The sequence below is a fragment of the Castor canadensis genome, chromosome 15, assembly GCF_047511655.1.
Source record: "Castor canadensis chromosome 15, mCasCan1.hap1v2, whole genome shotgun sequence".
NCBI lineage: Eukaryota > Metazoa > Chordata > Mammalia > Rodentia > Castoridae > Castor > Castor canadensis.
Window position 1 is genome coordinate 92,251,267 of NC_133400.1, and position 16,098 is coordinate 92,267,364.

The 16,098-nt window shown below is 39.3% G+C and overlaps 1 long non-coding RNA gene across 4 annotated transcripts in view; it reads right to left on the minus strand.

Annotated features, from left to right (window-relative positions):
* Window positions 1-16,098, minus strand: part of LOC141417551 (uncharacterized) — a 72,679-nt gene that overhangs the window by 50,492 nt on the left and 6,089 nt on the right. For 3 of the 4 annotated variants that reach the window (XR_012442199.1, XR_012442200.1, XR_012442198.1), the window contains exon 2: window positions 14,363-14,467. This is a non-coding gene — a long non-coding RNA (uncharacterized lncRNA). Of the gene's footprint in view, window positions 1-9,930; window positions 13,386-14,362; window positions 14,468-16,098 lie in introns of those variants that run through there. The other variant, XR_012442197.1, reaches the window with a different exon arrangement.

Sequence of the window (16,098 nt, forward strand, 5' to 3'; positions counted from 1 at the left end):
GAACTGAGGTTATTAGTCCAGCCTGTGAAATAATGAGTTATTTGATCCTCAAAAGGCCAATTTCCTTGTGTTTGAGTCAGAATTGCTCAAGTTATCTCTGAATGGATTAATATGATACCATGTTATTGTAAAGATAATTTCAGGGGAATAAATTATTTCAAAGCAAGAGTCATATATCCAAGAGTTTCCAAGGAGGCAAAGTCCCAATAAACAACAACCTGAGGAGGGCACTAAGTAAACACTTGCAAAGTATGGTGGTCTCAGGAAGACCTGGACTTCACTTGAAGACAAATCCTGTCTCTACTCACAAGTTGTTTAGTTAGCACCAACAAACTATCAACAGGTGTATTTATTAGGTCACATCTCCCCCATTTTTCATAGTTCACACTGTAGATTAAATACTTGCAACTCCCTAAGAATCATATGTTGAAGTCCTAACCCCTAAAGTGATGGTATTAGGAGATGGAGTATGCCATCATTTATGAGTGGAACACTCATAAGTGGAATTTGTGCCCTTACAAAAGAGGCTCCACAGAACTGCCCCTCTCCTTCAACCAAGTGAAGATATGACAAGGAGACAACTTCTAGCCTAGTGTTGGTTGCTCATGCCTGCATTTCTGGCTACCTGGGAGGCTAATATTGAGATGATCATGGTTTGAGGCCAGCCTTGGGCAAATAGTTGACAAGACCCCATCTCTAAAATTACCAGAGAAAGTGGGTAGAGTGTCTGCTTTGCAAGGATAAAGCCAGGAATTCAAATCTGAGTCCCACAAAAAAAAAAAAAAGCAACTTCTTGGAACCAGGAAGCAGCCATCACCAGATACCAAATCTGCCCATGACCTTTCTTAGGCTTGAAACCTCTGGAATTATGAGAAATAAATGTATACAAGTCACCCAGTGTTTGGTAACTTATTATAACAGCCTAACGGATTAAGAGAGTCTACCTCTGTATTTCTCTAAGAAGCTTCAGTTTTATTAAGGAAATAGAATATATGTGCATATTCTAGTATTAAAACTGTATGTATTTATTTTAGGGGCTTTGGGAAGTTAGACCAAATTATTTCACTCACTCAAAGTGCACAGATTTGCTGTCTTCCATGTGGCTGGCATTATAAGGTAAGAATTTTGATGCATTTCATAGCAAAACATCTGTCAAGGTCCCAGGGGTCTGTACATAAAGTGTAGACCTAATTGAATGAATAATTCTATATCTTCAGTCACTTGCACAATACCTTCTACTCCCACTTCCTGAACAAACAGGTTATAAGGAATTAATGTTGGATGGTCATATCCTCACCATTTAAAAAGTTTGTGTCAGTATGAAACTCAGAACTTCTGATCAAAACCCAGCCAAATTCAACCCAAAGATGCTTGAACACATTAAAATTCAAGAATATCTAGTTGCATTGAGATAAAACACCTGACCCAGGAATTTAGCCCAGAATTGTATTACCCCATCTTACCAAATTGCCTTTAAAGTATATTTTAGTGCAACAGAAATGCTCCTACTTTTACAAAATATCAGAAAATAACATTTAAGCCCTTTTAAAGCAAGGGAAGGAAAATCTTCTATTCTTGCTCTCTCAAGGTCAGACAGGTAGCATGCAGGCACAAAACATCATTGATATAAAAAAAAAGATTTAACATAAGTGAAGAGAGAAACACAGCATGAACTAAATGTTGTTCACACCGGGTAAGCCAAGAAAATCTTTTGCCTCACTTGGAATTCTAAGGAGTTCATTAATTCTAATCCTTATTTTGTGTCACCCCACCATCTCATGAATGAATCCAGAATGACTCACTGTCTATTTTACACACCCCATTGCTCTTTGATATAAACAAGACAGATTTTTCCTACTCTAAAATTCTGCAATTTATATATATTTGCTGACCTTCTGCAGTGGTTCCCAGACCTATCTGCTGGTTTGTTGACTGTATGTTTCTGATATTACCAGTATAATTTTGCCAGGCACACTCCATTGTGTCTCTTGTGGCCGACAGGCATTTCATTCAACATCCATTCCAAAGAAGAGCACATTTGTCACAAATGTTGTCAGCCCCTGGGTCCTTAAAAGTAGAAAATTACTTTAGGCATGTAAGTGACACCCTAGACTTCCAGCTACCACCCAATATGGCAAATGAGCCACATAGCACCATGAGGTACATACCCAGTCTTCCAGCTTCCAGGAAGGACAGAGTACTGGAAGTGGAGGCCAGCACCCATCAGGCCAACCACAATCCTCTTCACCAGAATTATGGTTTACTGGTGTAAGAAGACTGATTGAAAATTAGTATTTGACTGATCTCTTTCACTTCAGAGATTTCTCAAGATCTTGAACAAACTTTTTAAGAGTATGACATTTTTATAAAGTTGGGATGTTTGCCAATCATTGTACACCTGGGCATTGAAGCATACTAAGAATGCTGATTTAGAAGTCAAAAATTTTAGGATGCTTGGTGAGATAAACACAAGTAAGCATGGATCCCCTTCTAGTCTTGGCTAAGGAAGGAAACAGAGATTACAGAATCTCTGCACAGGGCTGATGGAGTGGCTCAAGTGGTAAGAGAACCTACCTAGCAAGCACGAGGTGCTGAGTTCAAACCCCAGTGCCACCAAAACAAAACAAATAACCCTCCGAATCTCTACACAGACAGAAAGGTGATGCCTAAACTGCTTTGAACCTGACACTCTACTTAGTGTTTTCACCTGCTAATATTCAGAAATTAGGAGATGCCACTAAACATGGGGAAGAAGAAAAGACCTAAGAGAAACAGATTTTTGTTCAAAGTTAATTTCTTAGAAGACTCTTTGAGAGCTATTATTTTATATGCTTACTTTGTGTCTTTGTAATTTAATTTCAAAAATGACTACAGAAAATAAATATTCCTCCATATTAGGAACACTCCAGCCAGATTCCACCCCTTGTTCTTGGTGTGAGCCAAGAATCAGCAGGCACAATTTTCTACACCTCTCCAATTCAAATCTATGAAAACCAAAATGAACACATACAGCTGCTTTGGTCAACTTCCTGCTGCTGAAGAAAAGTCACAATTTTCTCTTTCTATCATATCACCAGAAAAAACAATAATAGTCTCAGTTTTTACATTTTATGTACAAAGGTACATTTTGATGGTGTTTTCTTTTGATTATACAGTTGTCATGTCTGTAACTACTATCATTTTTGTGAAAGATTTGTAAAAAGAAAATTATTCATTGACATTCCTTTTCTGCAGAGGAAAACAGTAGAATTTGGGGACAATTGAGTTGGAAATTTACAAAGTGGATCTACCAAATTGACAACTTCTAAGTATGTGTGTGTGTGTGTGTGTGTGTGTGTGTGTTTGGGGAGCCATGGGGATTCCAATAGCCAAACTTAAATGAACACAGCAAGGAACAGAGTGTCAATGCCAGAACTACTTTTTAGTGCCAGAAGGGTTCCTGCTTGATCCACTGGGGTTGCTGTCACCTCAGGGTTATTTGACAGAGTTGTAATTTGTAAGAGGTTTGAAGAATCAGTTGAGGAGAAACTAGGAGTTGCAATACCACTCTGACTACCTGCAGGTGTAAGAGGTAATGTTCGGTTTCATCAGAAAACAAGAAAACAGGAAAAGTTAAGTAAATTAAACTGAAAGACTTAACTCAAACTTGAACTGAACTGAGGTTATTCAAATGCAATATTAGGCACAAAATATTCCTGTGGCCCAAGATGCAGTTTGAACTGAGGTCAAACAGTTGCATTACTTTATAGTATGAAGAGTTTTCCTGAATCCTTTAGGTTTGATTGGAGCTCTAACTTTCTGAAGACAATGCATCAGATCTCCAGAAGTGCATGATTTGCAACATGGAGGTGTTGTTTATTTCAAAAATGAGCACACGGTTATACTGAACCAGCTGTTTGATCTGAGTTCTGCCTTGCACAGGAATTCTGGTAATGCACAAAGGAGTGTCTTGTAGGTTAGAGTATGTACCTCATTCATTGATCAAGTGTTTGTTAAGTGTCTTCTGCAAAGAGATTGTGATGGAAGCTGGATATTGTATGCTGGGTTTTGAAAGCACTGGCTACCAAATACCTTCGCCACTGTGATCTGTAGACAGTCAGCCAGACTCAGGTGCAAATGTCAACTTTGCCACTTACAGCAATGTGACTCAGTCTTCAGAGAGTCTTCTGAGCCTGACTTCATTATTTGGAGGATAAGTAAGACGATCAACATGAAACACATTTATCAGATGACCTGGAACAGAACAAGCAATTCACATTGCAAAGAAGATTTCTTTTTGGTATTTTGCTACTGGCAGAGCTTCAGGGGAAGGCCCTTTGGTTGTGCTGTATCAGATCAGTTCTGGGAAGGTAAAACTGAGTGTGCAGCAGTTTCATGTGCGAAGTGTACAGATCCTGCAGGTGGAGAAGAGTGAGAAGAAAGTGGTTGTCCCATCTGGAGGGTGAAGGGGTGACAGAGAAATAGAAAAGCCAAGTGAAGAGTTGTAAAGAAGACAGACTGTGTAAATGCACAAATTCTCCGGGGATGGTGAACAGACAGGCATTGCAGAACTGTGATTTTTAAAATATTGAGTTACATGCTATTTTCTTTGTTTTAGGGTAAACTTTGTGGCTCTGTTCTCTGTTACTATAACAAACACCTGGAATGAATAAACATAAAAGGAGGAAAGGTCTATTTTGGCTCATAGTTTTCAGAGGTTTCAGTCTAAGGTCATTTGATCCTATAGCTATTGGGCCTTTAGTGAGGACACAATGTGACAGGGATCACATGGTAGAGCAATATGTTCACCTTATAGTGACCAGGAAGTGAGAGACAGAGAGAGAGAGAGAGAGAGAGAGAGAGAGAGAGAGAGAGAGAGAGAGAGAGAAGGAGGGGCTAGAGTCCAAAGGACATGCCCTCCAAAGACCTAACTTCCTTGCATTGGCCTAACCTCTTAAATGTTGAGAGGTCCAGTACCTCTCAATAGTACCTCAGGTTAAGGAGCAAATTTTTAACACAGGAGCCCTTGGGAAAATTTTAGATTCAAACCATAGCATCCTCACCTCTTCTCCAGCTCTTAAATACCATTCATCTGTTTATCTCCCTGGTCTGGGTGTAATACCCAAAGGCTACATCTTGTCCACTTTGCATTGTGATCAAGTCAGTTCAAAGAGCCCTGCAAGAGTGTACTTGAGTCTCTAACAGCTCTTCCTACCCTTCAACATTGTTTCAATGCCTCTCCCAGTGTTATTTGGTCCAGAGGCCACTTGGCATCTGGAAGGAGACATGCTCCTGCTCAAATGGAGTCGGAGTCTTCCTCATGGATGCACAGATGCTGGAGCTATCACAAGACTCAGCAAAAATGAGCACAGATTTTTACCATTTTGTTCATTATTTTCTACTACAGTTGCTAGTTTCTGATTGTCATTAAGGAAGGATTATTTCATAATGCTTTGGTAATGTCTTAGTTCATTCAGTCTGCTATAACAAAATAAAGCTGAATGTTTTCTAAGCAGACATTTATTTCTCACATTGTGGAAGTTGGAAACTCCAAGACCAATATGTCAGAATTAGTGTCTGGAAAGAGCTTTCTTCTCTGATTCAGACAGCTGCCTTTTCATTGCATCCTCACATGACAGAAAAAGAGACAGGGATCTTTTTAATAAGAGCACTAATCCCATTCATTAGGCTTCCACTCTCAAGACCTAATCACCTCCCAGAGGCTCTACCCAAATACTATTCCATTACATGTCAAGAGGTGAACATAAAAACTTGGAGAGAGAGGGGACATAAACCTGCACTCCATAACAGTACTACATTTGCTTAAATGTGTACATTTATACGTTGTACTGGAAAACAAAGGAGATGCCTTCAGTTTGCTAAGGGACAGAGCAACCTCTATAGAGTTCACCCTCCTTGAAAGTGAATGCTCTGCCTGGATGGACAACCCCCCCCAGATAGGGAGAGGAAAGGTTTGAATGTTAGTCTTAGGTATTGCTACTCCAATGGGAAATGAAGAGATTGGCAGTTCTGAGTTTTTAAACAGATTTCAATTCTATGCCTCTGGCAATTGCAGTGAAATCTTATGGTCTGGAAGTAAAATGGAAGGCCAGCCAGGCATGGTGGTACATGCCTACAATCTCAGCACTCGGGAGGCTGAGAGATGAAGAATGTAAGTTCGAAGCCACCCTGGGCTAGGGCTACATAGTGAGACTGTCTCAAAAAACAAAGCAAAAAAGAAAAACTAACAGAGAGAGAGAGAAGCCCCACTAAAGGAAAGACTTATAAAACAGTTTTCAGAATCATCTTTAGTCTATACTTCATTGACTTTTTAAGCAATCAATAGATATTTATTGAACATTTAGCCACCTTTCAAACATCCTATTAGATACCAGTGGACTTTCAAAAATGTAAGATGCAATTCCTCTCTTGCAAGGACTTCTCCCTTGGGGAGAAAAACAAAATGCAAAACAAATACCAAATGATATGCATTAAAATGATACATAATAGCACAGAAAGTTGAGAACAATTAATTTGTTAACAGGTATTCTAGGTCCCTTAGGGAAATACAATGTATAAACTATCAAGATAACTGGATAAACCTCTCGGGAAGCCTCCCCTACCCATCCTTTCCTCTATGTTGTCTGTCAAGTTCAAGAAGAAAAGATTAAAAGGTGAGAACAAAGTGATTGCCAAAATAATACAGACAGAAAGATGATCTGTTGGGGTGAGGGAGAGCAAACCAAGAGAAACCAGGAAAGAGAGGAACACTCAGACTTAGGGGACAGGGCCATCGGTCACTGAAGCAAAAGGAGTAGTATTAATTTGTGGTCATCTGTGGTTAGGAGAACAATGCAAATGAACAGAGTGGAGGAGAAAGGAGCCTGAGACAAACCATGTAAAGTCCTTGGCCTTTGCTTTTCCAAAACCTTTCTCCTTGTCTTCTAAAAACTACCATTGGTGGCCCAGTTGTGATAATTTTTCTTAAGGTGTTGAGATATATCCTATACTCACAGGTGGTGTCAGATTCAGTGGATGTCCCACTGCCCTCCCCCCTTGCCTACTTATATCCTCCTGCAGCCTCCTGGGCAGTTTCCATAACTTGGATGGGTCATCACATCAGGGAAATCTCTCTGCTTTGCTAACTAATGGTGTTTAGCACCATGTGGGCTGGACATTGAGACACTGGCAGGGAGAAAACCATCCACATGGGCGCTTCAGCAATGAGGGCCGAGCCTAAGAATATATGCACTAGATTCCTGTTCCCATCATGAGACAATTCTGAGGTATGCTCAACACAGTCCTCAGAAAGCAGAACTGAGCAGGCACCAATGCCCAGAGCAATTTGCAGTCAGAGCACATATTTTCCTACTCTATGTCTCTTATTCCCTAATCTGTGCCTCCCAGAGTCAACTCCTGAAAATACAGACCTATGGTCAAGCTCTTGTCTTGGGGTCTGAGTTTGGGGAAAGTCTAAACTAAGACAATGTTACTCTAAATTCTGCAGTGAAATCCAACCTGGAAAGGAGTAGGAGGGGGACTCAATGAAAGGGGTCTTCTTGTGTAACTGAGTCCATGAGGAGGTAGAAGTAAAGAAATAGCAGAGAGAAGAATGGAAACTGGTGGCCCAAACAAACACAAGTTCACACAATTTTAATATTAGGCTTCTCAGCAATAGGGTGAAGTTTCTATCCAATCTTTTTATAGATCTGAGAGAGGTGGACCATTAATCAAACAAAAACCAGCAGACTGAGCACTTAATAAACTAGAAGTCAAAATTTTGCTTCCTGTCACCTTAGGACATAAGAGCAAATAATATCCACTGTCTCTCTTCAACTCAAATCTTTGTCCCCTCCCCCCACATATACCCCAACAATCCCCACCTTAAGGATTCAGAAAAGAAATCAAGACTACTTAACTCCACATTATGGCTTCTCCATTTACAGGTTACATAACTGTAGACAAAATAATCAAACATGATTTTAAAACACCTCTCGTGAAAAGCAGGATGAAAATTAGTCAAACTCATGGGGTGGTTTTAAGGATTAATTTCTATACTCTAAAATACTGAGAATTTAGAAATATCTAAAACACTAGCACTATTCCTTGATTATTGCTTACAACTGAACATCAGTGGATCATATCTGTATCTGACATGGATTCATAGAACTTCAGATCTGGAACAGAAATGCAAATCCTTATAGACATGTTGAATGCTATTTTTAATAATAATTACAACCTCTATAATATCACTAGTCAATGTTGAGCATGAGGCATGTGTAAGGCAAAATAGTAAAGCAGTTTTTTCCTTGTGAACTTGTTATACCTCTTTTCAATTTTCTAAAGTATCTTTTGAGGCCCACCAAGTATGTAAACCCAAATTCTGCCTATAGCTATCTAAAATCCTCCCTGTGTGTCCATTGAGATGTAGTTATCTGCATAATTTTCATTAAGTATTTCTTACTGATCAGTCTGCTGATCTCTGTTGTAGCAGATTTTAGGCTTTAAGCCTTTCCAGCAATATTTGTTCTAAAGGATAGCAACTTATAAAAAGCACATACTTTGATGAATTTCAGGTAATAAACTTTCAAAAATTCAAGTTTCTAAAAATTCTAAAAAGCTAGAATATGACAACAAATCATAGTTCATGCATTATTTAAAACAGTATATTAATAGGAAATTTGTTATCTAGTAGGACCAACAGATCAGGAGACAGTTGCTATTGAAACAACCATGTATTACAACTTCCAGGAGGAGAGGGCACACTGCACCATGGTGTGGGTCACAACAGGCAGCACCTGGGTTGATCAGGAGGCAGGTTAGGGAGGGAAAAACATGGGCCAGAACCTTTATTTTTGTTTCTCTGGGAAGGACTGGATGAGGCAGGATGAAGCAGCTAAGGTTTTTTGCTTGGAATAATTTCAGCAACCTGAAACAGGTCGCCTGTCGCTGTTCTCTGGCAACTGGCACTGGGGTGATTAGAACAGGGGAATAGTAACCCTGGTATCAGAGATCAATAAAGGAGGTGGGTGGATACATTTGCATATGAAAACCATACTCACAGATGAGTCCTACACTATCTCTAGGAATTGGCTAATCTTTGGAGAGCCAGTCCTCCAGGGTCAGCCAAACCTCAGATGTCAAAGAATCAGAACACAGAAAACAAAAGGCCTAGTTAAGACATCCATACATTGTACTATTATGTCATCATTTCAAAGAATTTTTGAAGAATTGTCGTTCAAAACAGCCCTTGAAAATACATCTACATTTCATGTCTCCTAAGAGCTCATAAAAATAACAGAAAAGGTGCATTTCAGAATAAATCAAATCATAACAGTCCTGCAAAAGTGTTAGGTATCAATAGTGACTTCAAAGGGAATTCCTAATCTTGGACTGGATTGATAAAGAAAACCTGGCCCCTGACACCAAAGGCAAAATGATTATACCCATAGAGTGTAAGAGACGCCAAGTTGATAATTAAGGACCTAGTAGAATCCGTATGGCAATTATTAAGGAACCTGCACTTGAAGCAGCTGGACCAGGACAACTTTCATAGTCTCTCTCAGAAGTCACAATGTTTCTTTCCCACCCAGAGAGCCCTATAAAGACTGTGGACCAAATACCTGGACAGCACAACTTAGGGAATTCTGAGATAGAAGGGAGAAAAATGGCAGAAACTTTAGTTCTTTCCTTATGACTCAAGATTATCTTTTCCCAAACCTTTAATCAATAAAATTTCACAGATTTAAATAAAGCCATCTTTTCTCTCTACTGTCCTCCAGTCCCCCACCAGGAAAAGCATTTCTGGACCCATTTCATAAGTACATAGAACCAAGGGTCACATTATCTCTCTTGTAATAACAGACATGGAAAAAAAAAAGATACATATTAGAACCCAACTGCTTGAGAAATCACATTTTTATTATTTCCTTGAAGTAAAAAGTACTTACATATTTATGATATTGGAAGTGTATTTATTGTGTATACATTTTTAAAAGAAACCACATTTAAACAAAGCATCAAATACTTAACTATATTTGTAAAACAAATCTAAGTGATATAAGCTTTGGAAATGTAGAAAGAATAATATCACAGGAAAATCAGAAGATGTTGGAAGAAGAAAGTGAAAATATGTGTATTTGCTAAGATCCTCATATTTCATGCAAAGAGTAGATATAGATAAATTGACAATTTTTAAAGTCATTTTAGAAGCACTATTTAAATTTATGAACTAACCTCTAAAAGAATAGTAGAAAAAAGTGATTTAAAAATAGAAGTGTTGGGTAGGCACCTATAAATCTGCTAGATTACTAATTCCTCCTAACAGGCATCAACATACATTGGGTGACAACAAGGAATAAATAAATTGATGTGGGAATGGTTTAAAGTGGTTTTATCCAATGCACAAGATCAGAAATTCTGGGAGATGAATGTCTGGATTGTGCTGGGGTCAAACCCAAGGCCTTGCTCATACTAGGCAAGAGCTCTACCACTGAGTTATACTTGCAATCCAGGAGGTTTTAATTTTTATCATAGTCTTCCATCCGGATTAAAAATTTTTCACAGTTGTATATATTAATCTTACAATTTTAAACGTAAGTAATCATATTTATAATACTAAATGTATGAATAAAGTGTGAGATATATTTCATGGGTACTTTTTCAATTGTGATAAAAGGTACATAACATAAAGGTTTTCATTTAGACTTTTTTTTTTCCCTTGGCAGTACTGGGGGTTAAACTCTGAGCCTTGTGCTTGCTAGGCAGGCACTCTACCACTTGAGCCAAGTCACCAGACCTTTTGCTCTGATGATTTTGGAGATAGGGTCTCACTTTATGCCCAACCCAACCTGTACCATGATCCTTCTATTTGTTCTTTCTTACACAGCTAGGATGACAAGTGAGCATCACTGCACCCAACCACTAGTGAGAGTTAGTGAGATGGAGCCTCACTAACTTTTTGCCTGGGATAACCTTGAACAGAGATCCTCCCAATCTCAGCCTCTCAAGTAGCTAGAATTAGAGACTTGAGCTACCACATCCAGCCCCGTTTTAACTATTTTTAAGTGCACAATTGAGTGGCATTAAGTATGTTCACATTGTCGTGGAAACATCACCACCATGCATCCACAGAACTCTTCATCTTCCCAAACTGAAACTCTGTTCCAACTAAACACTAATTGTCCATTCTCCCCTTACCCCAACCCCTAGCAACTACAATTCTACTTTCTGTTCCCATAGATACCACATATAAATGGAATTCTACAGTATTGTCTTTTTACGACTGATTTATTTCACGTACCATAAAGTCCTCAGTGTTAAATTTCTTTTCTTTTTAAGGCTGAATAATTCCATGGTGTGGGTAGACCACATTTTGTTTATCCACTCATCTATTGGTGGATACTTGAGCTGCTTCCACCTTTTGGCTGCTGTGAAAATGCTGTATGGGTATCTCTTTGAGATCCTTTTTGGTATATATACACAGAATTAGAATGGATGCATTATATGGCAATTCTATTTTTAATATTTTTGGTAGATCTTGAGGTACATTTTTATGTGAAGAACGTTTCAAAAAACATGATGGTACTTTGGTTAAGATGTTTTAAAAATATTAAGAACAAATATTTATACTCAGATAGGCATACAGAAAGCAAAGAGTGTTACTGTAAGACACTTTCCAATGTTGACTTATCAGAGAGGGCATCTGATCCACCTTATCTGCAGCAACATGCATCTCGCCCTGTCACTTGCTACCTCTCAGATCATCACGTGACCCATGGTAACTATCAACTTGCTGGGTCATTTTTGGTGGTCACAGCCACCACCATCTTTAGGGCATCATAAGGGAGTTAGTTAGTCTAGTGCATCCACAATAATTAGAACCATTCCTGGCATGCAGTGGAATTTAACAAATACTGCTGATTAATGAATGAGTTACAATGGACAAAAAAGAAAAAAATAAGAAATTAAAGAAGTAAAATTTATTAATTTTCACTTTAATTCTATTAAATTTGACTTTTTAATCTACTGTAAATTATTATATTAATTTTGTAGTGTTGCTTGAGACAAGGTATTGCATATATCCCAGGCTAGACCAAACTCACGATTCTTCTGCCTCAGCCTCCTAAGGGTTGGGATTATAAGGGTGCACCACCACCCTTGGCTATATTAGAATTTTTTTGACTTTTAAATGATAAATCCTGGAAGTAAATAACCCTTAATTCCAGGCTAAAGAAGTAGGGAGGCAGTAGAGTGTAGGGAGTGTCCAGCTGGGTCACCAAATCATTTAATCTTCTCAAATATGATCATGCTTTCTTTAACCTTAAACTTTCCTTTCTCCCATGTGAGAGGGAGAGAGATCTAAGGACAGGAGAAACTTATTTTGTGCTCCCAGATACCTACTCCCATGTCATTTGGCCTATGAATCATTCAACCTGCAAGTCCACCTATGCTGGCTCACTGAGGTTTTTAACATATCACCAAAATATGTGATCCCCTCATTTGCTAATAATGCTCATTACACTGTATGTGTGGCAGTGGGGGAGCTGCCAGGCATGGAAGAGCCAATAACAATGCTCAAGAAATAAACAGACTGTACATCACTTAGGCCAGCTTTCATTTAGGTCCTGTCTAGAAAACTGATGTTGCCTTATTGCAGAGACCTAGCTTTAATGGGTTGGCTCTGTCAGGAAGTTTTGTAGGGAAAGGAGGGTTGAAATATCAAACAAAGAAAAGGTTCTGAGAAAGGCCAGGACTGTATCCTGTTATTGTTCTGTGATTGCCTAAAATGAACACTTCTTGAGGGGACTCTGATGGAGACCCAGAGATTGTTTGTAAAAATATGAGTTGCCAGAGGAAGCAATTAAACTAGAGGGTCAGAGCGAGGTGGTACCACCACCCTCAGAAGTCATTTCTGGGTCATGTGTAGCAGCCACAAGTTGCAAAACAGGAAGAAAAAAAAAAAGATTGACAAGGAAGGCAAAAGTCATTCTGCATTCCATTGAAAGCAACAAAATAAATGGCCACAGGGAACTAAGAACCTCCACTTTGTGGAACAAATCTGAAAAACAGATGATCAGAAACAAAATCTTTGCAAGTTGGGGGTTAGGGAACCCAATACATGGTGTGGTTACCAGAATTAAGTACACAGTGTACCTGCTGGCTTGATTTTTTTGGAAAGGATTCATGAAAACATCCCTGCAATTAGAAAACTCCTTAATACTGATTTCCTGAGGTGAAGGGCTAGAAGGGGCTTTCTCCTTGGCAGTCAGCTGCCCCCTCTTGTGTCCAGGGACCATCCATCCTGCCAAATCACAGACATGATGTCTGTCCACTGAGGACCTGAGACTTGACCCAGTTGCTGCTACTTGTAATTTGGTCAAAAGCCTTCTTCTCTGTGGAAGCACCTAGAATAGAACAGAGGCAGTACATGTGGACATTCATTATTGCTCACAGAAAGTGAGCCCAGCAGCATTTCCCCCAGACAACTGCAGACCAGGAAGAGTGTATCCCAAAGCCACATTCCAAGATCTTCCTCATCCTAATGGTCACTACCTCACATTAGCATGGAGTGAACCAAGTGTTTGCTTTACACAAAAATTAGTCCTCAGAAGGTCTTTGGTTTCCTGTGTGTGGTAAAAGAAAATTGGTTAGTGCTGATTTATTCTTCCCCACCTCTTGCCTAACAATTTCCTATCTCCCACATGCTCCCTCTCCCCATAGGGTGATGGTTAGCTATCCATCCAGGTCCCAGACTCTTCAATCCCAGAGTCTCATTGGCATTTCCTTAAGAAAAAAACATATCATTCCTTTGGTTTGCCAAGTTGCTGTAAGGACAACCAATGCTGCTTTAATTCATATGAAACATACGTGTGTATAAAACACCTATAGGTATAATTTAATGGAAGTGTAGGATAAATATCCCTCCCAGCCTCCCTCTTGGAGCCACCTTACACCTTAGAATGGGAACCCATGCTCCTTCAGCCAATCCCTTCTCTGATTTGGGGGTCAACTTCTTCTCTCCCATTTTATCTATCTACAAGTCTGAGTTTCTCAGAGTGATACTGTTTTCCTTGTCCCCACCGCACAGAGCCTGCAGGCCCTATTTTCACTCAGATCACTTGATAGCAATAGAGGTTAAACAAATAATTTATTGTTTATCATTGTTGCTGTGATTATAAAGTAATTTAGCACTGATCATTAGCATGTTAGTCAGACTTTTCACCTCTGTGACATGTACCTGAGGAAAACAACTTAAAAAGGAATTATTTGTTTGGCTCATCATTTCAGAAGTTTCAGTACATGTTTGGATGGGTCCATTGCTATGGGCCTGTGGTGAGGCAGAACAAATGGCAGAAAGGTGCAGTGGAGGAAATCTACTCACCTCATGGTAGCCAGGAAGCAGAGAGAGAGAAGGCCTGTACTGTGGACTCCCTCCTTCTTCCCCTTTTACTTCCTTCTGGACCCTTAGACGATTGGATGATGCCACCTAAGTTAGGGGTGTAGTTCATACCTTAGTTAGTCCTCTTTGGAAACACCCTTACAGACACACCCAGTGGTTTGCTTTACTAATCTTCGAGGCACTTCTCAATGCAATCAAGTTAATTGAGATTAACATCACAACTAGAACCCTATCTGATACAGCAGTGGCATGACTATTGTGCAGCTGGCAAAGGTGGCAATGCCAGTGCTGTTAGAGGGAGTTCTCAAGTCCAAGGCAGAGAAAAGTGTCAGGGGATCAGATGGGATTAGGAAGAGGGAATCCTGAGACATGTGTAAGGATGCTGTTGCTTTGTTAACCTACAGAGTCTTGACGCCACACTTGACTTAAAATCTTTTCTTCTCTCACATGTTGCCCCTCCCTGTCTCATGGTCAAAAAAATGGTTGCTCAAGTACCATCCAAACCTTCTACAATGAAGTCAGAAAAAAGGAGCAAAGGAAGAGTTCACTCTCTTTTTTTATTATGATTATTAACTCTTATTACATTTACATTTTAATGGGTTCATGGTGACATTTTCATACATGCATATACCTGGCTTTGATCATATCCTTCTTCCCTACTACACTCTTGCCCTCCTCTCTTTTAAAGAAACCTCTTTCACTGGTTAGTATTTAGTCCCATACTATACGTAACTACAAGGAGGGTTGGAAATGCTGTCTTTACAGAGAACGCATACCATAGAGCAACCAGGAGTCCTTGGCAAATTCTTTGTTCTTTGCTCTATTTGATCTCCTCTACCTCTTTCCAAACTAATAATTAACACCCATTGTGTGTGTCTCCTATGAACAGGTACCATGTGAAGAGATACATGCCCATTGTTGAGTTTAAACTTCATGTCAACCCCAGGAGGGAGGGAAGCTTGGCTTAGGCAACTTGCCAACAGTTGATATTATTAAGATTTGCACTCAGGTGTCTCTCACTGCAAAGCTATTAACTATTCTGGTTGGTTTCTGGCATGTTTCATAATAGACGGGTAACTGCACAATAGATGCTCCTAAATCAATTCATTCTGCATTACTTCAGCCCTGCCCCACAGAGAACAGAGAACTGTAAGTCATTATACCACAGCTGTAGGCTCCTGCATGCCAAGGACTCCTGACTGCACTTCAGTTTTTTTTTCCTCCTCTTCTTTCTTGTCTTCCTCCTCCTCCTTATTCTAATGAAATATCCTCAGGTGCTCCCAAAATTCTGCCTTGTCTCTTGAACTTTGATTTGCTATGAGATTAATAGAGCCAAGTATTCTAGACAGTAATAGTCTTTTAAATAAGCATTGCTGAATTGTTCCCATCGACTTGTAAAGTTCTTTATTTAGACTATGAGCTAGTTTCTCTATTCCCTGACTCAAAACACAGAAGTCAGTGAGCTACTCCAGCATCCTTCTAATGATTTCATACCATTCAATACCATGGATCATCATTTCAACCATAAACTCATCAACCCTTAAATTATATGTAAAGTCAAATTTTAGAAATAGCCAACCTTGGTATATATATGTGCTCAAAGTGGCTTTTTAGATCAAGTCATAATTTAATCTGTTTTCCTTGAGATTTAGCTCTTGGTTCTAAATATAGAATGCAATTGGCAAACAGAAAGTGGGTTAATCATTCTGATTAGTGGA